The following is a 24,878-nucleotide window of genomic DNA, read 5'->3' as shown; positions in this document are numbered from 1 at the left end:
GATCTTCTACCCACATAATGATAAACAAACATGTTTTAACAAAAACTCACCCGACAGACGCACACCTGCAGTTTTTGTTAAAGTTACAAGAGTTTTTCATTGAAAACTTGTAACTGCAGTCAGCCGCTAGAGGACATTCGTCATGTTGATGTAAATAAAACTGTAAATAAGACTGTAAAGTATTTGCTGCTTTGCAACACCAACCTGTCCAACCTGACGTTAGCATGACAGCGCAAGGCTAGGTGTAAACATACAAGACGCAAAAAGGGGGGAAGTCGTGTCATAACCAGTGATGTCAGTAACGCGTTAATTTGTAACGCGTTACTGACGTCGGACCACTTTTTTCAGTAACGAGTAATCTAACGCGTTGCTATTTCAAATCCAGTAGTCAGACTACAGTTACTTATCAAAATCATTTTTGCGTTACTATCTTCTTTTGTTATTTAATCGTATTTCCTCTACGCGTCTTGTCGAGTGACCGACGTCTCTATGCGACAGAAATGTAAACAATGGAGGGAGATGCGCATTTTGTTGGTGGAAAAACTGGAACTATTTTGAGTTTCTGTCGCCAAGTCCGATTATTATAAACGGCTTTGGGCTTCCTTTTTTTTTTAAAGTCGCTTGCAGATTTAATGAGTGGCGGGTTGCGCCTTTTTTGGGCTCGTTTTTGAACGTGAAGTTGCTCATTTGGGTTTGGAAATAAGCAGAGACTCATAATAAATCCCAGAATTTGTCCGTCATTAAGGTAGTTTTAGTCAGTCTCTCCCTGTCCATCATTTCCCGGATGATCCGTCCCGCTGTGTCTTTGTTAATGTCAAGTTAATATATTACCTCTGAATGACGTCGAGCTTCGCGTTGCGCTCCAGAAAACTGCAAACATCGAGACCAATATGAACAGCACAATAAACGTGAAAACAGCCACAAATGAACGTGTCCGTAGTTGGCAATGATTATAATGGCAATTTAACGCCACTATAATTATTAATATTAAGATAAGTGTCACAAATCTGTGCAGCCATCTGAGCTGTGGAGCTGCAGGAGGAGCTCTGTGCGCTGTGACACCAAACGCAGGGCCGTAACGCAGAATCTGAAGGTGGGGTGGGGGGGGTGGGGGGAGCTTTACAATCCTTCTTAGAGTTTTCCAGACAACTGTGGACCACACAAATTACTCAGGTTTTTTATTTTTTTGTACTGTTTTTTCTACAATCTCCTCTTCAGTTCAACCTTATCAGTGGAGACACATTGCTGATGTTACCGTTATAAAATAGCTTACAATTAAGAATCGGCAAAGCTCAATGTTATTTTCACAGGAGGTGGAGCGTTGTTGTTAACAGCTGCTGAAAGTAACTAAAAAGTTACTTTTAGTGTAACTTAGTTACTTTCCAAATCAAGTAGTCAGTAATATAACTAAGTTACTTTTTCAAGGAGTAATCAGTAGTCCGATTAAAGTTACTTTTTCAAAGTAACTATGCCAACACTGGTCATAACGCGGCAGCATTCGCACCACAGATCTGGCAACCCGCTCAGATTGAACTCAGCGCACCCGCATGGCAACTCCCCACAGGAAACATGAGCTAGTGGCTGCGACAGATGCTTGGGATGCAGAGCAGTTAAGTGTCAAATATCTGCATATGCTCGTCGGCCTCGCTCTTAGCATCACGCATACATCACAGCGTATGTGTGAAGAAGGTCAGCGATATGAAAACAAGCCACCTCGGTTGTTGCTACTGAGATTCACTTCAGCTCTTAGAGTCCCCCTCCCTAATTCCTCGGTGACAGAAAACAGCTAATGACCAGCAGATGGATGTGACAGAATGAGGATGATTTACTGAAAGTGTAAAAACCGAGGCAAGATAACAAGTGTAAAGCAAATCAGGCAGATTAACTGAAGAAACCATGCTGCTATCACTCCTTAAAGGGACAGTTCTGGTATTTTTTCTTTTTCTTTTGAAGAGAAGATATGTGGAGATGTTGAAAGTAGTTATTATTTTTGCCTTGCAGTAGACAGCTGTCTGAGATCTCAGTCTGAAGAATCGGGGAGAAATGATCATGAAGGAATCAAGACAACAGCTTGTGAGAGGAGGTTCCCACCAGCTCTAGTTGGAGCAAAAACACTATTAGGATTTTTTTAATTGCTCTGTTTTGGCAGTTGTTTCGTTGGCTGTGTTTTCTCAAATAAAAACTGCTTATTTGTGGAATTGCACATGGTTAGCGTAGAGGCAAGTAGCATTTTAAAGCTAGAAGTATTTGTTCCATTCACCAAAGCTGTTGGTCTTTGTAGTTGTTGCTTTTATCCTGAGTATCTCCCAGATTAACCATTTATCATCATTATTTGTTGCTTTACATATCTGTTAGCTTGAATTATTTTTAGTTTGAATGCTGTTTAGAGTAGATTCTTGCAAACCTGATTCACTGTTAGCCAAGTAGGTTTTAGCTTAAAATTATCTTGAGTATCCCCTAGATTAGTTATTAGCTTAATTAGTTGTTTTGTAGCTGTTGCTTTATTTAAGTGTTAGCTTGAAAGGTTTTTAGTTTGAATGCTGTTTACATTAGCTTGCTACAAATTATTAGCTAAGTAGCTGTTGGCTCGAAGCCTTTGGTTTTTATGCTGTTTAGAGTAGCTTGGTGTAAACCTGATTCACTGTTAGCTAAGTGTGTTAGCTTAAAATTATCTTGAGTATCTCCTAGATTAGTTATTGACTTGATTAGTTGTTTAGTAGGTGTTGCTTTTTGTAGCTGTGGGATTGAAATGATTTTAGTCTGAATGCTGCCTTAGATTAGCTCACAATAAACTTCATTAGCTATTAGCTAACCAAGTATTTGCTTAGTATTCTTTATCTTGAGAAACTCATTGATTAACTAGTTATTACTTTGATTTGTTTTTGAGTACCTATTTGCTTTAAAAGGTATGATTTGAAGTAATATTTAGCTTGAGTGGCTGTTAGCATTGATCGCTATTAGCTTAGATAGCTTGAGAATGAGTAGTAGTTAGCCTGATTATTATTATGAACGTTAGAGATGTTCAGTTGTTCTGAGCATCTCTTACCTTGACTAGTTATTAGCTTGGATAGCTAACATGTTAGCTTTGTTTAAACTGTAATCTTACAAAATAAACACAACCACAAAGCAGCATCTGGATGTGGCTTGAATATATCATACCCTATTAACCAATAGCTAACGGTTAGCCGTGACGTATGAAAAGAGCCGAACTTACAGACATTATGTCTGATTTGGAGAAAAAACAATAAAACAAAGCAGTACAGGCCGTAAACCCGGGTTCACCCTGTGATTATGGGCCGTTTTGGAGAAAAGCTTTCTGGAAAGAAGAAATCTCTGCTTCTGATTTATATGATTTAGTCGTCTGTGTTGGTTTTGTGTGACAGACACACTGACCTCTGAATAGCTCTTTTCCAGCCAAAGACAACTTACACTGATTGTTTCCAGCCCTAAAACAAAGTAAAAACTGCCCAACTCTTAAAAAAAACCAGCAAAAAACCTCAGCCTCTAATGAAATGTCCCATATGTCATCGACTGCATTCAGACTTGTGACATTTCACAACATTTTTGGGCTTATTTTGTTATATTTTCACCAGAAACCAATCCCAGTGGACTTAACTCGCGTGTCAAACTCAAGGCCCGTGGGCCAAATCCGGCCCGCCGTAGCTCTTTATGTGGCCCTCTAAACACTAAGTGTGCTTGAATATTGCTTTTAATCAACTCAGTGCAGTTTTTATCTGTTTACTGCCAAATTATATCAATCAGTCCCTCCAGTTTCTTGAGGATTATTGTGGAAATTCACACAAAGTCACAAATCCCTGCACTTTTTGCATTTATAATTGGGAGTTTATTGCAGATTTTTCTCAAAAATTGTCAACAACTTTCTTACTTGTACTAAACAGCTGCCTCGATGTCAGATTATACTTCATAAAAAGTCGCATTTATCGTCATAAATATCGCAAATATTTTCAAATTAGTACCATAAAACACTTAAATTTTTAGTACAAAAAAAATCACAAAAAGAATCACAAAATCATGGGGGGGTGAAAATGTTCAATAATATTATTTAATTTAAGAACTAATTGATATTTTAACAGTTTGTGAACAGGTTTTATCAATACATTCTGGCACAACCGGCCCTTTAAGAGCTTTTATGATTTTGATTTGGCCCAAAACCAAAATGAGTTTGTTGTCCCTGAATTAACTCTTGATGATGTCACAAATTTTGGAGATTTTAAAGTAAATTAACCAACAAGACACTTACATTTTATTAAAACTTTTGTGCTTTTCAGGCAACCTGCCCAATTCTGGGAACTCTGATCTGCAGAGACCAAAGTCAGATTCTTGTTTGGCCTCATCGTCTTAAACATTGGATCCAATCCTGTGTCAACTTTAACCGTCTCTTCTCGGTTTGTTTGGATTGTTTTCCTTTAACCTTCTCCAGCATCTTTTAAAGCTTATAAAAACCTCCAACAGCCTAGACATCATCACCACCACCATCCATCATCTTCACCACATTTTATAGATCCGTGCATCTGGTGTCCAACACATAAATATTCTGCTGCGGAAAAAGACGCAACCCAAGCATGATCCCAATCAGAGGCGGTATAAACGATGCACTCATTGTGATTGTAATCGGGAAAGCTGTGGGTCTAAAGAACCGCCTGGCCTGCTGGGAGTAGAAACTCGTGACAAATGGCAGGCGTTGAAGACTTTGATGACAGCGTGGCAATAAAACAGAGGTTAGGAGATTAAGAGAGTGAAAGTGTTGCACAAAGTGATAAAGAGACAGATTTTCTCATTGAAATTCAGGGCAGACATACGGAGCACATCTCAGGGAAAAAAGAAAAGGAAAAAGTAGAACAGTGAGTTGCTGTATCCTTTTTATCGGAGTGAGAATGTCTAGAAATTTAAGACCACCATATTTTTAGAACCCCATCAACCTGGCCTTTATATAGCTCGATAAAATAGGCCTCTATGTTTCGTTGGAGATTGAGCTCGACTTATCCAACCATCTGAGCTGCTTTTGTGAATCCCGTCTCTCTTGGGGACATCTATACGCGGAAATCTACGGGCTGGATCGTTGAGTCCCATTTAGATTGATGGAAGCCGCTCGCTCTGTCAGCGTATCGTGAGCAAAATGTTTCCGATTATTATGGAAAACAGGAAGACGTGTTTGCTTGTTTTCGACAAACATCAGGGGCAGATGTGAAATTACTCTGCAATAGAAAGCACGAGATAAAAGAAAGTTAAATGGGAATAAAGCTTATGAAAAAGTATGAAGGCATTCGCTTACACGCCGACCCCCTGCTGGGTTTCTCCCCTGGGAGTTCGTTAATCACCCTCTTAGATCTTCCTGCCCGTGGGTGGGACCGTTACCCTTCACTGCCAACTCTTTAGTTGCTCAAGACATTGCCGTCATTCTGATCTTGCAAACACCTCTGTCTCTCTGATGCAAAACCAACCTAATTGGAGAAGCAGGAGATAATAATGAATAAATAAACAACTGAAATGGAAAGTGAGGAGTGTGGTGACAGCTAGCGAGGTTCATTAAGCGATGGCGTCGTGCTGCGTTCAGCACCAGGTGGGGTCCCTGCAGCTCACCTGGCTCCATGTGTCACACAGAGCTAGCCGTTAGCCTTTAGCTGTCGAGCATTTTCAGGAGTTTGGTGAAGTTTGGGATTTAAAAAGGAGAGTACAAGTTTTATTAGCAAACCAAAATGTGTGTAAAAACGGGCGCTGAGCGTTGAAATTAAAAACCATTGATGAGTTTTATGGGGGCTGATTATGCAAAAATTCACATTGTACACGTTTTTGGACTTTCATTTGGGTTTCTGCATCTAAAAGCAGCACAAGTGCTTAGAAAAAGACACCCTGGAAGTTTCTGGCAATAAGTTAAAGTCTTTTGGTGTCTAAAAAATTTGTTTTCAAAAATAAAAATCTTCCAAATGTAACATCAAAAATTAGAAAGCCCAGCCCGTTACCTGGCAACCTCACGCTGAGCTCCAGCATGTTTGGTCAGCTGGTTTTACCGCTGTATGTGCTGTACAATGGCTCCTGGAAAAGACAAGTGTTTTGTTGTTGCCTTACCATCCAGAAACCACTTGCTGCCTTTTTGTTGGTTGCGCAGAAGGCTGCATTTCTGCTTTTCAAAGTAGTACGGTTGTATGATTGCGCACCTGTTTGCAGCCATTTTCACATGTGAATGTAAACGTTGAGTTGCGGGGCATGCTAAAGGGCGTGGAGTAATTTAGACATAGTGCAACGCAAAAATCTCATCAAATGAGAAAAGAATATCTCATTTAATTTTAAATGAGATATTCTTTTTATTACTAGCAGTATGTCACAAAGACAAAAATATAACTGAAACTCAAAATTTTTTTAACTGGTTCTCAAACTAATAGCCACTCTAACAAGTGCTCAAGCTAAAGGCTGGTTAGGCTAGAAGCTATGCAAGCTAAATGCATCTTAAGCCTGCTATTTAAAATAAATGTTAGTCAGGCTAGCTGCTACTAAAGTTCAAAACTACTTTGGGAAATTGATACTTATGCTAACTCAAAAAATAACTTTAATTTAAAATTACAGCTACCTAAGTAAGCTACTTATGTTAACTATTACTCAAGCTAAATGATACTTAAGCTACTTAAGTTAAAAGGCTAATGGCCGAGATAAAGTTGACTATTTCTTAAAATATAGCCAACTTTCGCTTATTGGCGAGATAATTTGCATGCTACCTATTTCATTCTTACCTTAATAATGCTAAATATTGAGCTTGCTAGCTAAATATTTATTTTGAATCTGAATTTGAAAAATTAACCCTCATTATTAGAGCTAACAGGAAGTAAAGATAAAATCAACATAACTTTCATCTACCCTATTTGGTCAAAGCAAGAGCTTTACTGAAAACAAATAAACAGAAAGTTTATCATCTAAATAAAGAGGAAGAGCTTAAAAAATTTGAATTGTTTTCTAATTAGTGCATAGCACAACGAATAAAACAGCATGGTGAAAAGCACAAGGGGTTTCAAGTGGAGATGTGAATATGTTGTGTAACTACCCATATGATATGTGATTGTAATTAGTTGGAATTCGACGGGTTCTCATGAGTTGCAGGTTAGCAAATGAAAGCAAACAGTGAGGTAGCCTAAATGACCATCAGTTAATGGTCAATAAATAATGCGGTAATGCCAATTAGACTGTATCATGTGGGGTGCTTGTGGCAGAAGCCATCTGTTTGAGCTAAAGGTGTTTGACCTTGGTTTAAAACGGCTGTAAAAACCCCATCATGGTTCTCTGAGCAAATCTGAAACTGCTTTGTTTCATGTTTAATTTGCTCTGCTAACTCTAGTTGCTTTCTTCTGTGCTAATGTGCAGCATTCCTCTTGTTTTCCTAATTGCCGTAACCGACTGCCATTCTGATGGGTAACGTCTGCATGAAACGGAAACACGCTGCGGCTTTTAACTTTCCCACATTTAAGGCTTTGATGATTTCTGAAATTTCTGTAATTTCCTCGTCTTATAAAATGTTTCTACCTCAACAAAGAACTTTGTGTTTAGTTTAGTCGACTTGCGATGACTGTTGAGTTCAAGGAGAATGTAAAAGCCAAAATCAGTCAATTGATTCCTTCTTCTAGTTTCTCATACAGTCATCGCTCCATCCGGTTCTTCCCAGTATGTTGGCAGATGTTCCCATGAAATTTAGATAATGGGAAAACGGGATGAGAGATAACAGAGGTTATTTCCAAAATAAAAGCATCTGGCCTCTGTTTTTGGAAATGGTTTTTTTTTTTTTTTTTGGTATTTGGAAAATGAGTCGTTCCAAAAACCAGGGTTGCTAGGTAGCATAGCCCGTTACCTAGCAACCCCGGGAAAGCCTAGCCCGTCACCTAGCAACCTCAGCAGAGGTCTATCATGTTTGGTCAGCTGGTTTTACCGCTGTTTGTACAATGGCTGCTGGAAAAACAAGAGTTTTGTTGTTGACTTACCTTCCAGAAACCACTTGCTGCATTCTTGTTGGTTATGCAGATGTCTCTACTAATGCTTTTCAAAATACTGCGGTTGTAAAATAGGCAGAACTGACCAGGCTAAAATCTCAGTGAGGGATTTTGTGGAAAAAATGTATTGAACTTGTTTTTTTGTTTGTTTTTTTTAATAGCCCATAGGACTAATTTCTGGGTTTCAATTTCTAGTTGTTTTTTTTTTGTTTGTTTGTTTTTTTCAGAGTGAAAGATATGTCTAAAACTTTGACAAACATAAAAATGAAATCTACTAAATAAATTCTGGTCACGTGTGCCTTGTTAAACCCAACACTCGGTCTCATTCTCACATTGGCTCAGCTGGCAGGAAGGATGTTTGTCAAATCAGAGGCGGCAGCCCTTAATACCGCGTGAGTCGTTTTAACACAAGACTGTCTGCAGATTTTCTGGCTGACTTTTTTGTTGTTTACAGCTAGTTTTAGAAGAACTTGAGTCAACAGTCACACCTGCTGGGAGTGTTGACTCACAGAAGTTGCTTAGCAATCACAAAAGATGACTCCCAGTCTTTTTAATTTGAATAAGTGAGGCAGCTGTTACTGGCTGGAAGCATTTGAATCATCTCAGAATATACAGAATAATGATCAATATTAAATATTATCCAGTTGCACAATTTATTATTCTTGCATGAGGGGATTTTAGTCTTTTCATTGTGTTTCAGGGCGTTTTGTCACTTTAAATCCAAATATGCTGCTGCTACACCCCCTACTTTTGGACTCGCACGTGAAAATGTCTGCACACAGAAGCACAATTATACAACTGTATATCTTTGAAAAGCAGAAGTGGAGCCTCCTGCACAATCAGCAAAGATGCAGCAAGTTGTTTCTGAATGGTAAGTCAACAACAAAACACTCGTCTTTTCCAGCAGCCATTGTACAGCGGTAAAACCAGTTTTTGTTCATTTAAAAAAAACATGGAAATAAATGACTCGCATTCATTTTATATCATTTTAAAAGTTTATATATGTAACTAAAAATCCTAAAAAAACAGCTTTAAAAAAAAAAAAAAAAACAATTTTAATGAAATAAACACATTTTTATTTAAGTATAAAAGTTTGTAAGGCTTTAATTTTTTTTCCCTATTTGTGGCTCTACAGACTTTTAGTGGGAGCTGAAACAAAACTACCTCAATATTTAATCTTTAATGGCTGGTGGCCACTTTTTACAGACACGACAAAATAAATTTTTATTTATGTCTGCATTATTTAAAAAAAATAAAATCAGATTTCTGCTTCCATTGAGTACTTTCACTTTGGTCCACACTGCAAAAACACAAAATCCTACCAACTATTTTTTTTACTAACTTGTTGCACAAATGTCTTTGCACTTGGAATTAGACAAAACTAATTTAAAAGTAACTTTTTGACAAAAAAACAGCAGCTTGTTTTACGTCAATAAGTCCTTAATATTGATGAAACAATACTAGTTACACTGGTAGATTAATTCACAAGTGACAATAAAATTTTTTCCATGATATAAGTGAAATAATCTGCAATATTTATTAATTAATCTTAAGTAATTGCTCACTTAAAGAAGCTCCCACATCTTGTTTTAAAGTTATATTTGCACTAGCATTTTAAATGTAGAGATTTGTTCAATAAAACAGATTCAAACTTTAAAAGGTCTACACTGCAAAAAACACACAATCTTACCAAGTATTTTTTGGTTTAGTTTGTAGTTCAAATATCTTAGTGCTCTAGAAATAAGACAAAACTAACTTATAATAACTATTCAGCAAAATATGAACTTGTTTTAAGTCATAATTCTTAATATTGATGAAAAGTTATAGTTACACTGACAGATTTCACTTATAACATGGGAAAAATGTCTTAAGTAAAATAATCTGCCAATGGAAGTATAAGTTTCTGATTTAAAACAAGCTGCCATATTTTTCCCAAAAAGGTACTTGTAGTTTGTTTTGATTTATTTCATGTGAAACTAGACCACAAATACTTGGTAATATGTGTTGTTCTTGCTGTTGATGACTAAATAATGTTCCCCACATCCTGACTTTACCAAATCCGGCTAATCCAGGGTGTTTTTTTCCGTTTCACAGTAACTTCTGAAACGTGCGACTATCTTTAGGAACGACACTCGTCGTGTTTCCAGACATCGAACGCGGCGCTCCCAGCGTGAATAGTGATGCGATCCGACGGTGTTGAAAGCGCCTCAAAGTCGAGGAAGTGTTCGGTGAGCAATCACTAACGGCGAGCGCGACCGAAGGAAATGGAGGGGAACAGGTGAACAGAGGGAGGTCACGCTTACTGAGTGAGAAAAACTCACACATGCAGGCAGAACAAACAGATGGAGCGGTGAAACGCTGCAGATTAATTAAAAAGGGTTTTTTATTTTAGTTTTATTTCGTTGGCAGTTTTTGTAGGTCTTATTGAGTTAGTTTCTTAAAGTGTTTGCTAGTTCTTATTAGTTATTATTGATTAAATATTGTTTAGTTTGTGTTAGTTGTATTGGTAGTTTTAACTTTTTATACTTTGGTTGATTTTTAGGTGCAGATTTTTATGCCCTCATCGATCGAGTAATAAAAACTCAGCAGAAGATACTATTTCCAATAAACCAATGAAGATTATTGGTATAGCACATTTCATCAACAGGGCAGTTCAATCATAAAAATACAAAATCAAAACTCATATAAACTTAATTTAGTCACCTGTTGAGACACCAGTAACAGAAATTATATTTTATTATATGCCATCGTCAAAATCGTCAATGCACATCAAATATGTTGGTCAGTTTTCTATTTATTATGAAAATAAATGGATAGCAACAAATTTATTCAGTTGTAGTTGAGAAAATGAGCCGTATCTAAAACGTCCCACAAATCGGCAGGAAGTGCCCCTCTCCTAGCAACCCCAGCACGTTACCTAGCAACCTCAGCGAAGTCCAGCCTTGTCACCTAGCAACCCAAGAACCTTCGGTCAGCTGGTTTTCGAAAGGCAGTTCGAAAGGCTAATAAATGCTTCAATAAACACAAAAACACATTTCAGTTAGTTTTCTAAGCGTATAATAGATTTCCCAGTTAGTTATTGTATTTTCCTGCTAATTACTGCTAATAAAAATGTTTTCTCAATTTCAGTTTTTTGTTATTTTGTTTGTTTTGTTAACTATAATAACCTTGCTACACTCCCAACATGCTCTCAACTGACAAATGAAACTTCCTCTTAGCTTTGTAAAATATTCCTTTTGTTTATTCCTGCCTGTCTAATTTAATGTTGCTTGTTTTTTTAAATGCAAAACTCTTCCATTTTTCATGTCCAAGCACTCAACTGTCCTGATCATAACTAATAACTTGAGTGGTGATACATTATTTCTATTGCAACTTAAGGAAATCAAAGGGAGAAACAACAAACATGCTTTTTGTGCTAATAGTCACGTCTTTTCCAAAAGCCTCTTAGGCCTGGCAGTAATATTTTTGAGTTACTCTTGATTGGTAGTGCGGCTAATGCAGAGAGACGGGGCTTGCTAGGTAAAATCAAGCCGGGCCGAAAGAGACTTGGACGCGAGTTCGTTGCCCAGGGGTCACCTGTCCGATCCTTTGACAACAGCATTTGATCACAAAGGAGGAACATGCAGAAAATATTGTAATGTTCAGACCGCGGGGGTGCAGAAGAGTAATGCCCGAGCTGATGTGAGCAGACAAGACATCATATACCGCACATGTTCCATCAAATAATCTTTGTACATTCGGTCTCAGAGGGGATATCATGCAAATGTGCTTTGAAATCAGGACCAGGACGGGTCAGATTCCCTCGATGTCTTTACGTGGGTTTATGCACCAGGAGGGCGCTAAGTGGTCTAATGAGGAGGTGAGCAGAAATCTCTGCAAAACCACTTTATTTCAGTCCTGTCTACGTTTTTTTTTTTTTCTTCTTCCCTGCTATCAGATCATCTCAAACACACAGCTGTTCCTTGATAATAAAGCAAAGTGAAAGTCTGGTACTTTTCAAAAGGTGAGATTACAGCCATGATAGAGTGACTGAGACGTACCGGAGAGGCCACGATGGCTCCTTATCGAGACTCGCTCTCCTTTTTATAACCTTATTATTTCAGCACCCATCATCCTTTGATGCCCTGCTACAGAACCGGCAATAATTGGAAAGAGAAGTCATGAGAAATAGACAAGAAAATACCAGCAAGATAAAAGCTCGCATGAACGAAACACCTGATTTGAATCTGTGTTGCCTACATGGAAAATCTAGCAAAAACATTTAGGTTTTACCACTGAATATCAGGGCCAGGCTAAGAAAAAAACCCTAAAAATAGAAATAACAACAGTAAAGTTGCAATATTACGAGAATAAAGTTGTAATATTACAAGAAAAATTGTTACTTAAAGAGAAAAACATTAAAATATTATGAGAATCTTAATATTATTATCAATATTACATAGTATTATTAATATTAAGATTATCTGTAAAGTTGTTATATTTTCAGAATAAAATCATGACATCACAAAAACAAAGTTGTGGTAATTCAAGAATGAAGTCGTCATATTGCCAGAATAAACTTTACAATTTATCTAGAAAACTAATTGAGGAAGTAGTAAGTGTGCTAAGCATTTTCAAAGTTAGCAAAAGTGCTAAACGGCTAAGCAAAACAATTAGCTATGCTATTAGCGCATTAACAAATTAGCACAAGTGTTCCTAGCACTGCCGATAACCTTAAAGGAGAATCCTGTAGAGAACTTTTGATTGAAACTTAAATGATTATAAGGAGGATTATAACAGAGATTTTCATCACACAGGGATATTTTTTGGTGTTCCACAGGGCTCACAGTCGGGACCCCAACTTATTCTGAATTTAAGTGCTGTTTGCACTGAAAGTGGAAAATCTGCTGATGGTTGAAATTGTAATGTCTCAGTAAGATGCTCAATATTCCCAGGAGTGAACAACCTAACAAATGTATCTCAAGGTCAAAGAATTGAAGCGAACGTAACAATGTGAGAGACGGACAAAGTCAGGCTGGTTCTGTTTTCCTAGTGAGCTTCTAAATCCAGCCAGTTCCCAACATCCAACACCCCATAAAATGTCTTCAATAACTAGCTCTTCCTCCCTTACAAAGAAAAACCCCCAACATTTCTCTAATCGAAAAGGAAAAAGAAGCAGACCCCCCTGAAAAACCCGATCATCAGAGACGTTTGGAAGTCATCTGTTGATATGGCAAATTGCCGTTTCTCAGAACAAACTCTTAATTGCATCTCTGACACATATGGCATCTAAAATGTGATTGATTGCAGCTCCGAATTGCAGAAAAGAACCTTGATTTCAACACAACAGACTTCTTGAGAGTGGTTGGGAAAATTACTGCGGGGAGTGCTCTGAGACTCGCGTTCGACCTCACAACATCTGCCAACCGTGTTTCTCTGCGCACCAGTCAGACGGAGTTTAACTTAAGGGGGAATAGCTCAAATGTAGAGCGGCAGAGACGTAAATCTACTTACAGCTGAGAGAGTGCTTTATTATAGCATAATTACAACGTCAGAAAAGACTCCAGATTTTATGGCAAAATGCGTTTTTGCTCCAAAACATGCATCAAGATATTATTTAAAGGCATTAATTTATATTTTTCCAATACATTTTGGACTCTGAACATTTGATGGCTTCGTATACAAAAAAGTGTTATTGCAGTTTGAAGGGGATTTATTTGGGTAAAACTAACATTTTTTAGTTAGTTTTTTTAAGCTAACTATAAGGTCTAAATGGACATTATATTTTTAAGCATATAAGGTCCATTTAGACCTTATATGCTTAAAAAGAACGCCCAGCTGTGTTTGACAGTAAGTTATTGTTTTTTACTGTCTGGAAAATAAGCTGTAATCAGAAGTTTCCAGAAAATCAGCAGGAACTACAATCCCAGCACTTTACCTAGCAACCCAAGCGGAGCTCCAGCATGTTTGGTCAGCTGGTTTTAATGTTATACAATGGCTGCCAGAGAAGACAAGTATTTTGTTGTTAACTTATCATCCAGAAACCACTTGTTACATTCTTGTTGATTGCGCAGGAGGCTTCACTTCTGCTTTTCAAAGATGTAGGGTTGTATAATTGTGCGTCTGTTTGCAGCTATTTAAACATTAAGTTGAGGGTGTGGCCAGCAGCAGCTCATTTGGATTTAAAGTGACAAGACACCATAAAACGGCTCATTCTGATTAAAATCACATCGTCTGAGACGAATCTTCAAAAAATGTAGTCCTGGACGAGCCCCCAAGTCTGGCTCTGGAACCATACCAAATGAAGGGAAGCAATTCATGGGATAACTTTAAACTATATTTATTTAACAAAAAAACATTCCTGGCTGGAGAAAAGAGGGAAAGGAGAGGGAGACACAGAAAGAGAACGGGCAGGTTGAGTAAGAAACAGTGGTGCATCTTAAACTGGATCTCAAGTTGTTCTGGAGACACCTGCCAGCTGCCTCCATTTCCAAAAGCTGAGAAACAAAGATGCTAGAAAGACCCAGAGGAAATACAAACATAACAAACATGTTTTGTGTAGACCAATGTGTGTTCAACATGATAAAATTTTGAAGTCGTTCTGAATAGAGCATGTGTGTTGGGATCAAGCATGTGCAAGGTTCCTACATAACATTGGGAAAACTATATTTTTATTTGAAAACCGTTACTGGTTTACCTTCTCCATCACAAAGTTTTAAAATGCTCCCCTGTCTGGAAGGGAGCGAAGAGGTCACCGGAGCAGATGTGGAATAAAACCGAATAAATATGCAGGGCATCAGTCAGATAAGGTGAAGCCTCATTGTGGGCTGTTAGATAATATGGTGACGGCCCGGCTTGGGGGCAGCAGGGTCAGAACCGTCGACATGTGTCACAGAACCGTGATATTTAGAATCCTCTCTCCTACAAGCGCACAGGAAACCAAGAACAGCATGAAAACACACGACAGCGCGGCCTCTGGGGGTTTCTGCTTTCTGTGCTTGTCTCCTGCTCACCTTGGACACCGGGTCGGTGTCAGCTGTCAGTGTCAGGTTGAGAGCAGGAATGCTAATGGACCCTTACCACATCGCATCGCTGTCCTCTCTCCTCTGCCCTGTCTCGCTCTCCGCTGCACGTCAGACGGAAAGCTTTGAGGAGCAGAGATGAGGCTCTGCTGTGTCTGTCAGCAGCGCAGTGGCTCTGTGTGCAGTCCCTCCCCTCCCGCTTCGTCTTTCCTCCTCCTGCCTGCATAAATGCTTCCAGATACTGCAGAAAATCTCCGCTTTAAACCCTCAAAAGACTGCAGCTGTCGCCGCACTTCGCCGTGGAAGAACCTGCGGTCACCGGAGCGCCTCCTTAGCGTGCCACCGAAGGCGTTTGCTAAGTAGTTCACTTTTGCCTACGTAATGAGAAAGCTCTGCATGCGGTTTCACTTATATCAGTAATTATTAATGATAGACACTCCTGAAGGAAGGCATAAAGGCGGGCAATTAGGAGCTTTTGGCATTCATTTTCATAACAATAAAGCATAAGGAGTCGGACTGTGATAAATAGCAGTAGTTTAGATGACAGAAGTACATACTGAAAGGAACTTTTGACTAACAATATCAGCGGATACAGGGCTTAAATTGAGCCACTATGACTCAAGTTTAGTCATTTTTCTTTTTAAATATATTTGCACTGCAAAAACACAAAAATTGATTTTATATTTGGTTTATTTTCTAGTGGAAATGTCTTGTAAACTCAAAATAATACAAAACTAACTTGTTAGCAAGATATAGGAGTTTGTTCTAAATATCCTGATAGAGGACGGCTTACATAATAAAAACTAAAAGTTGGAAAACAGCTGCTTTTTGGAAAATATTATGTGATTTTTTACAGAAAGGGTGAAAACCAGCAGAACATTGTGACCCACTTTGTGAGGGGAAAACACAAAATCACTAATAGCATTCAATTAGCTTTTTGGGAATAAGCTAACACGCTGTAACTGTGACACCAAAACCTAGAGATCAGAGGCCAAATAAGCAGAAGTTTATTTCATATCATTTGTTCCCTCTGTTGAGATGATTCTTGCTGTCTCTTGTAAAAAAAAAAGAGAAGGTTTTAGCTCAGTTCTGTCAGTGCAGTCAAACTGACAGGAGTCCATTTTCTGCAGAGAACTAATCCCCTCTAAACGCTGAAAATTGCTTTGAAGAGAAATTGACAGATAAATGATGCTTCATTGACAGAAATGTTGAGTTTTCTCAAAGAAAGCAGGTCAAAGCCAGCAGCGTTTGCACGAACCTTTGGAGGACGGTTATTGAAATTAACATTTCATGAACCCTTCATTAAAACCCGAAATGAAGAGATAGGTTTCATGGCCAAGTCTCGTTGAACTTTAATTTGAAAACAACAAGAAGATCGTATTTGTCTTCGTTCTACCGGCGCAATTAATCAAAAAGCAATTACATTAGCATGCCCCGGAGGTGGATTAAATGGTTTTTGAGCATTTCTGATGCGGCCCTGTCTTGTTTTGGCCGCTTTCTGAGAACCGGACCGACCACAAAGACGGGAACATTTGGGATAATTAGTGGAAAAGACGAACAGAGGGGGGTCTATCCCCTCCCCTGGTGCTGTTTGTTACAGCTGACATGTATTAAGGCAAACGTCTGTTAAATCACAGTGTGCCACACTCTCTCCATGCCTTATTAGACTATAAATGTGCTGAATGAAGGCTCACAGCCTAATTAGGGATGAGTTCTGAGGAACCAGTCTACTTTTCTCAACATCCTCCCCCCGTCCAAGTCTTAAAAATTGCCTCAAACTTGGATTTGTACGGGGGGATTGCACCCCAGGCCAATCCCCTTCCAGCCATCTCAGCCATTTTCTGCCTGGGGAATGCAGCCGGCGATAGATCGGAGGGGGGAGATCGTCTCAGGACTATCAGTGGTGGAGGTGGGAGTGCAATACTGAATCTCAAAGAAAGCAACTTGAGAAGCTTGTGAAAGAGATTCAAAGAGGGGTCAGGAGGTATCAGCCCACACAAGGCTTTGGAATAAGTGATGATGGGAAGAAAGAAAGACAGAGTTGCCATCCAGCTTGAGTGCACTGGTTAATAGCCTCTGCAGTTGAACATAATAGGTGCCACAGAGCCGGAGATCCAGTCAAGGTCCCAGTGGTGGAATTAGGGTGAAGGACGACGTTGGAGACACAAGGCGCTGCTGGGAAACTGCCATACCCGGCTCAACACTCATTTATTTATATAAGCCTCCTGGTTCCCTGAAAAGGTTGGTAATTACCATTAGCAATTACCACTGAGCAAGTACAGACACCTCTAGATGCAGCCGGAGGTACCAGATGTGAACTCGGGGTCCCTGAAATGCACCCGAGGGCGGCGTTCCAGATCCCTGATGCAACATCGCTCCCCTGAAGCACGTCTTTGACAACCTCAGCCGCATCAGACTGGCGCATTCTCGTTTTTACGAGGCACAAAAAGTCTCCTCGAGATTGGTGCTATCATTATCTACTCTGAATAAGGAGAGGAGGGCCGTGACATGCACAGCGACGGGGGGAAAACAACGTTCAATGTGAGAGGGAATTACGCAGAATAATGGGTCAAGCCAAGGAAGCGCATCATTTCTCTGTAGCAGAGGTGAAATAGGGGCCTTTTTTGCAGCATTAGCAGCAGGTTTTCAGGTAGCCTAGGACTGGACACCCTCGTGTCCTCTGGGGACGCCACACTGTTCGGTGAAAGCACAGACGCCCCACCATGCCGGTAATGAGACAAGCCCACCACCGCCGAGGCAGAGGAGATAATTACACACAAATATACCTGCTCACTGCCACACGCATGCAGCAGCCTCAAATTATAGCTCACACTGGCTATTTATTCTCAAAGTTTGAAACACTGCTGTGACCTGCTGAATTTGTAAAGTGATTGTTTCTTGGCTGTGGTCTGAGTTTCTTGCTAAGCTTTGTAAAGGTTGAGCAAACAGAGTTTAGCTGCTGCTGGCTAAACTTCTGAATGCGGTTAGAGCAACTTTAACTTTTCTGCTGTCCCTTCAACCAGTAAAATCCATCAAAATAATACTTTATTATTCCTGAAAGGTTAGAACTATGGCGTGGGGAAAAGTTTTAAACAAAAGCTAGTAGTTTTATATTTTCCTTCCAAGAAATAAGAGTTGGCACTGTGCCTGTGGCTTTTCCTTGCTTATTGGTGATACAATCCTTTTTCCTTTTGGAAAAACTGTTTTTCACAAGATCAAGCCAGACACTATCTCTATCCTGCTAGTTAAGTAACAGTTATCCTAAATACCTTTTAGCTTGAATGTTTGTTGCCTTCCTTCGTAGCTAGCTTGAAGGGCAGTTACTGTACCGGTTAGCTTGAGCTAAGTACAGTTTGTTAGCTTGAGCTAAGTACAGTTTGTTAGCTTGAGCTTAGTACAGTTTGTTAGCTTGAGCTAAGTACAGTTTGTTAGCTTGAGCTAAGTACAGTTTGTTAGCTTGAGCTAAGTACAGTTTGTTAGCTTGAGCTAAGTACAGTTTCTCACGGTAAAATTGTGTTAATCTTGTTCACAGAATCCAAGCTTTCTCTATGCTGTTAAGTAACATCTATAAATTTTAAGCTCAAAAGCTTGTAATGCCCTTCTTAGTAGCTAGCTTTAGGGACAGTCGGCACAGCTGTTAGCGTACGCTTTCTGTGAAATTATGCTAACCATTTTTACAGAAACAAGTCTGACACCATGTCTATCCTGCTCAAAAAGTAATATGTAGACCAAATAACTTTTAGCTTGAATGATTGTGTTGCCTTTCTTACTAGCTACTAATTTCATAGCTAGGTTGAGAGACAGTTAGTCGGTGTAGCGGTTAGCAACAATTTCTTCCGATGAAACAGTGTTGATCTTTTTCATAGAATCAACTCTGTCATTATCTCTGTTGTGCTACTTAAGTAGCTTCTCTCCTAAATACCTTTTAGCTCGAATGACTGTGTTGCTTTTCTCTAGCTGGCTTAAACAACAGTTAGGCAGTGTAGCAGTTAGCATGGGCTTAATTTGCAGTAAGCCTGAAAAGCCTTAGCTTAGCAATTTAATTAGCAGTAGTTAGCTTGAATAGAAGTTAACCTTAGAAGTTTCAACCTTGAGTGGCAATTAGCACAAGTATTTTTTTTAATCTGATGTAGTAGCATATAGGTGGTTACATGAGCAGCTCTTAGCATGACTGTCATAATTTGTAAAAATCACATTTTTGCTGGTATTCCTGAGGGTTCTCAGGATTGTTGTCTGTGTCAGCAGCATTTATATTTCTTGTTAGATTACAAAAAGTTATCTTTTTTTTTTGTCTTTATTACAAAGGTTTTCCTTGGAGAGTCGATGTTAATCACTGTGTATATTTGGGCCATCTGCACTGAGAGCACACAATAGGAGCTGACGATGGATCTGCCCGGCTTGTTTGTGTGGATGTTGTTCAAAAATCAATTTAAATAAAATGTTGTCGTCTTCACCAGCAAGGCCCAATAATCATCCAAAGTTCAAAATAATCACTTTTTTTTCTTCTTTTGTCACTTTCTGAGTGAGGCAGAAACACTTTTTAACCTTCTATCTGGGTAATGAAGTCCTGTTTGGACTCTAGTTCATCATAAAACGAGGCTTCCAGGATTTTCACCTTCATAAATCCATGGCAGCACATCTGTCAAACTTAAATTCACCTTCACTGGCATCTGCCTATGATTTTTTTCTCACCTTCAGATCCCTCCATGTCCGGGCTCCTTTACGCCCTTTCAACCTCTATTACCTTTACACGCCTTCATGTCTTCAAACCCAACTCTACTTCCAATCCCTAAAATGTGAAATTTACTACAAGATCACAGCATAAACCAGACATTTACATACAATGAATGCAGTTTTTCCCTCAGTCTGAAGTTAAATCTGAGCAAAATTCACTTGATTTAGGTGAAGAAAACAGTGAGAGCATTTTTTAGAGATTTGTTTCCAAATGTTTACATACATTTGGTTAGTATTCTGGTCCATTTCTCCTGAAAATGCCTTTTCAGATCTTCCCACAATTTCTCCATAAGATCAGGACTTTGTCTAGGCCATTCTAAAACTTGGACTTTTTCCTTTAGTTACTGTGTAATCTGGAAGACCAATCTGCTTCCAATATTTTACTTCCTGCTTCAATAATTCCACATAAAGTTTGTTCCTCGTGATGGCATCTGTTTTATGAAGTGCACCAGTTCCTCTTGCAGCAAAACAGCCTCACAGCATGATGCTGCCACCACAAAAATTCACATTTAGGATGGTACAACCGTCCCCATTTTTTACTCCAAATTTAGCAACAGTCATTATGGTCAAACAGTTCCACATGACAACAAATCGTGTTTGCTAAAAGCGAAGATCTTTGACCATTTTGAAAGTCTAATCTGGCTTTTTTATGTTTCTTTTGAAGTAATGGCTTCTTCCTCACTGAGCGGCCATATGGATGAAGACACTATCCTACCAGCTTCTGGGGTCAATCTGGATGTTTTGGACCAGAACTCGCCTCCTTTCCGAACGCTATAGTGTCTGTACTTGTTATAATCGGTTTAACCTTTGAACTTGGTGCCTTCAAGTGTTGGTAAATTGTTCCCAAAGATGAACCAGACTGGAGCAGCTGTTCAGTTCTCTTCCTGATTTAATTTGAATTTCCCATCGAAAGCAAGAAAGCAGTGTAACCTTCAAATGAATCCTTGGGTGTGACTCCAATTAACTCAGATTTGTCTGTTTGTATCAGACGTTTGTGTAAAAGTTTGACCAGTTGGATTCGAACTAAAGAGAGTTACAAAAAATCTCTAAAAAAGACACATTCTTGCCAAGTTTTCTTGCATTTAGCAAATAGAAGATCATTTTGATCTGATTTATCTTCAGATAGCGAGAAAAAAAATCTTTTTATTCAGTGTATGTAAAGATCTGGTTTCATTGTACATCCTTTAGATTGCTACGTATCTTTTCTGCAGCAAGAAGCCAAAATAATACGATTTTTGTCTTTCAATCCTCGTTTGTAGAAACGGCTGAATTACAAAACCCACCTTGAAGAGCAGCATGTGAAGGAAAGAAAAGGAGAAAAAGGTCGTGGGCGGCGCAGTTGAACCCAAACCCAGCCACTCTTCTGCACAATCGCGGCGTGGTCACGTGGTCGCTCACGCGCCGCCGCCGCCCTGCGGTAAGGTTGAGGTCAGGCTGGCGTTCTTGTTCTGCTCTCTCCTTGTTCAGCTGGTCAGATAACCGTTAGCGTTCCACTCCACAGTGCTGCACCGTGTAATTATCGTTTGCTGGGCTAATCAGCAGTGCTAAAAGGTGATGGATGACGGGGGAGCGTGTTGCAATAAACCAAGCAGCCAGTCCTCTGGTCTAATAAGCCGGAGCACTCAGCCGGGCGCTTCCACGTTCCTGGTTTATCTGACTTGTTTTATATCAAAACACGGTGCAATTAGAGGCTTTATCTACTGTTCAAATTGTTAAACATATGAGAGAGTAAAAAAATGAAATGGGGCTGAAATTTATTGTCATAGATAATGAAAACCTCTCAGCATTTTATTATCACATTAATTGCTACTTTTTGTGTGAATTTCGGTGCAATAAAAGGGAGAAAATAATAATTTCCTTTCAAATTTCATTGAACTTATTCATGTTTTGCCACAACTTTCTTTAAACCAACAAAAAGTGAAGCAGAAGTATAAATGGCTTGAGAATGTTTTTTAAGCATAAAAAATTTAAAAAGTTAGCATTTCTTTGCAATCAAACATTGAAAAACAAGCTTTGTTACTGTCACAGCTTCATGTCTTTCTGTTAGCTCTGTTAGCCTTCAAGAAGAAATAATACGCAGTTTTGCAAACTCTTCTTTAATATTTACTTAGAGCTCTAAATGTGACATCACTAAGGTTGTTTTCACACCTGACAGTCTGGTAGACTCGGTTCGATTGAGGACGAATGCTGCAACATTTACATTTTCAGCTGCTGCGGTCAAACAAGACAAACTAAATGAAAAAGCTGTTCCCATCCTAGCCTGCGGGGGCGCTGCACCAAGAATCACTGAAGAAAACAACACAAAAACCTCAGAAGAAGACACTGAATGAAACTTCCTCCTTCACAAAAATGTGTCAGCATCAGATTTTAGCGATTGTAGCAATTCTCTTTTGTCGTTTATAAAACCATTTCTCCTGCTACTGCTAGGCTAGCGTGTTTGTTTTGATTGTATTTACCCAGAATCCCTTGCGCTGTAGTCCACCTTATGGTCTCTGGTTCTCTTGGCATTCACATATGCATTCAAACTGAACCAGAGTTCACTTCATCCGAACCCAGACTGAGGTATAAGTCGGACCAGAGTTCGATTAGCATTCACTCCTCCCCAAACAAAACGGACTTTCTAGACAAACTGGAGTTGGATTAAATCGGACTAAAACACGAGTGACTCAGCGTTAGCAGAGGTTGTTGTGTAGCTAACACTGCAGTGATTTTTGTCTAGTTCCTTCTGAAAATACCTTATTACACTCAAAATAAGACAAAACTGACTCAGAAGTAACTTTCAGAAAGATATAAAAGTTTGTTTTAAATCAATAATTCCTAAATATTGATGAAAAAGTTCTAGTTCAACTGTCAGATTAAGTCACATATAATGTTTTGTAATAAGTGAAATAATCTCAGGAGAAATTATTGACTTAAAACAAGCTTTCAAAAAGTTACTTTAAGTTAGTTTTGCCTTATTTCAAATATACTAATATATTTACACTGGAAAATAAACCAGAATTTGGTAATTTTGTGTTTTTGCAGTGTAGAAGTGTAAGAAAAAGCCCTCCATATGCAACAATGTGTAATTTGATGCCTGGCTGAGATGTTCAGAGTTCATCCAGCTCTGTATGTTCCAGGCGGATGATGACCTCCTTTCGCCCTGCAGGGACGCGACTCTGTCGGAGAAATGTAGATCTGTGTAACATCACCGCAGCTCAGGCTTTGATGTGGTTTCTCTTTTCTCACTCCAAAGTTGAACGTCGCACCTCTTGATGAAGAGCTGCGACGTTCAAAGCCTCAGTTCTGGATGTCTTCCTTTGGACACAAGTAAAATGGATTCCGCCTGAAGATCAGCTGAACTCTGTTGGCTGTTTGACCCAGCAGAACATGGCGGCTAGTCCTGCTAAGTGTTCATTCTGGACCAGAAACGGCACCGCTTGCATTCGCCGTCTCTCCCAGCGCCTGAATCTGATGTTATATCTGCACAGATCTGCTGACTCCTCTGGGGTCTTCCTGTGTTTTAAACAGTTGCTGAATCTGGAAATCATAGAACAGAGTATTGAAATATTTATCTGAGTAGTGTGACTTGAGTAAACGCTTTTAGCTCCACAGCTGCAGGTTCACTTAAGGTGACAATTTCTGCAACAGACGCTGAAATCAGAAGTTAATGTTCGCCCTGAGGTGAGGGAAAACTCTGGTAATGCACATTTTGGGCCTGTTATTAGAGGTTTTCTTACCTCAGAAAGCTTTTATTCTCTTTAAACTTTTTTGTGATCTTACAACCACAAACCTAAATGTGTCTTCTTTTTTGTTTTACATTTTAATGCTCCCATTTGACTCTCAACCACTTAAAAAAAACAACAACATAAAACAAACAAACAATAACTTTATGTTTTTGTTATCTGGAAAACAAGCCGTTTCAAAAATGTTTCTTTTTTCGGGTCACTCTGTGCCGTTACCTAGCAACCTCAGCCCAGCCCAGCCCGTTGCCAAGCAACCAAAGTCAAACTGGCATGGCCAGCTGCAGCTTATTTGGATTTGAAGTGACAAGACGCCCTAAAAGAGGCCATTCAGAAAGGTCAGAAGTGATTCTAATTATTAATACAATATAAGAACAGGTTTATGCATTATAATTACTTTCGTACAGTTCTTCATGTTTATACAAAATCTAGTTTATACTATATAAATATCACTTTTACAATACAATACTACTTTTATGCAATATAACTATCGTTTATACAATATACTTTCAAGTTTATACAATATATTTATGTTTATTCAAAATAATACATTTGTACAATATATTACATTTATGCAACATATCTGTCATATTTATACAGCATAATATCATACAATATATGATTATGCAATATAATTATCACATTTGTACTATATTTTACATTTATACAGTATAAGTATCGTGTTATAATGTGATAGTGTTCAAAAATGTGTTTTCCTTTGACAATATAACATTTGCTCAATACTTGTTGGGTTTTTTTTGTTGGTTTTTTTTGAGTGATTTTTTCATAGTGGCTCTAATTGAATGTGTAAAAACATAAAATAATCCACATCCTGAAGTGGCTCTTTCTGAGGTCAGTCCTTGTGATTTTGGGTTCCGAACAACCCGTCCTACAGAACCAGGACACCGGAGACCTGTGGCCCGTTTGTGGACAGTCAACGAGCTTGTTGTCCACGAGGGCCTGGAGAGAGGAGAGTTTTCTCACTAAGTGGACGTCAACAAGCAGCTGAAATGCCGTCCTCTGCTTCCCTGAAGGGGATATTTTGTGTTATGACCTTTAACGATGGCAAAGTTAATAAGAGATTTTTAACAAAATGTATTTCGACAAATTCCATTGTGAAATCCAACAGGAATGGAAAGGTAGTTGATAATTTAATGTGGAAAATGTTTTTTTTCTCTTTTTTGTTGTTGTTGTTTCCAGGCTTGGTTATTATGCTTTAAAAAGTTTGCTTTTTCTCTCTAGTTTGTTATAAATCAACTTCTGGACCAAATTCGACCGATGGCGGCCATTGTTACCTTCTTAAAGCTCCCACAGAGGAGACTGAGCCAGCCCTTGTTGCCACGGTAACAAATACTGATCATGGGGACAAATAGTTGAAGGAAGGCATAATTTTTTTAAAATATATTTTGGACTAAATTGTTGGACTTTTA

General features: G+C 38.9%; 1 protein-coding gene across 7 annotated transcripts in view; it reads left to right on the top strand.

Moving 5' to 3' along the window:
• cdh6 (cadherin 6) overlaps positions 1-24,878 on the top strand; it is a 248,907-nt gene that overhangs the window by 73,375 nt on the left and 150,654 nt on the right. For 2 of the 7 annotated variants that reach the window (XM_044105229.1, XM_044105235.1), the window contains exons 1-3: positions 23,699-23,786; positions 24,344-24,587; positions 24,691-24,791. The exons of 2 other annotated variants lie outside the window; for them this stretch is intronic. The gene's annotated coding sequence lies outside the window, so the exon portion shown is untranslated. Of the gene's footprint in view, positions 1-20,985; positions 21,144-23,698; positions 23,787-24,343; positions 24,588-24,690; positions 24,792-24,878 lie in introns of those variants that run through there. 3 more of the 7 variants (XM_044105232.1, XM_044105231.1, XM_044105236.1) reach the window with 3 other exon arrangements.

The sequence above is a fragment of the Gambusia affinis genome, linkage group LG21 (genome assembly GCF_019740435.1).
Source record: "Gambusia affinis linkage group LG21, SWU_Gaff_1.0, whole genome shotgun sequence".
Lineage (NCBI taxonomy): Eukaryota > Metazoa > Chordata > Actinopteri > Cyprinodontiformes > Poeciliidae > Gambusia > Gambusia affinis.
This window is presented reverse-complemented; position numbering and strand designations above follow the sequence as displayed.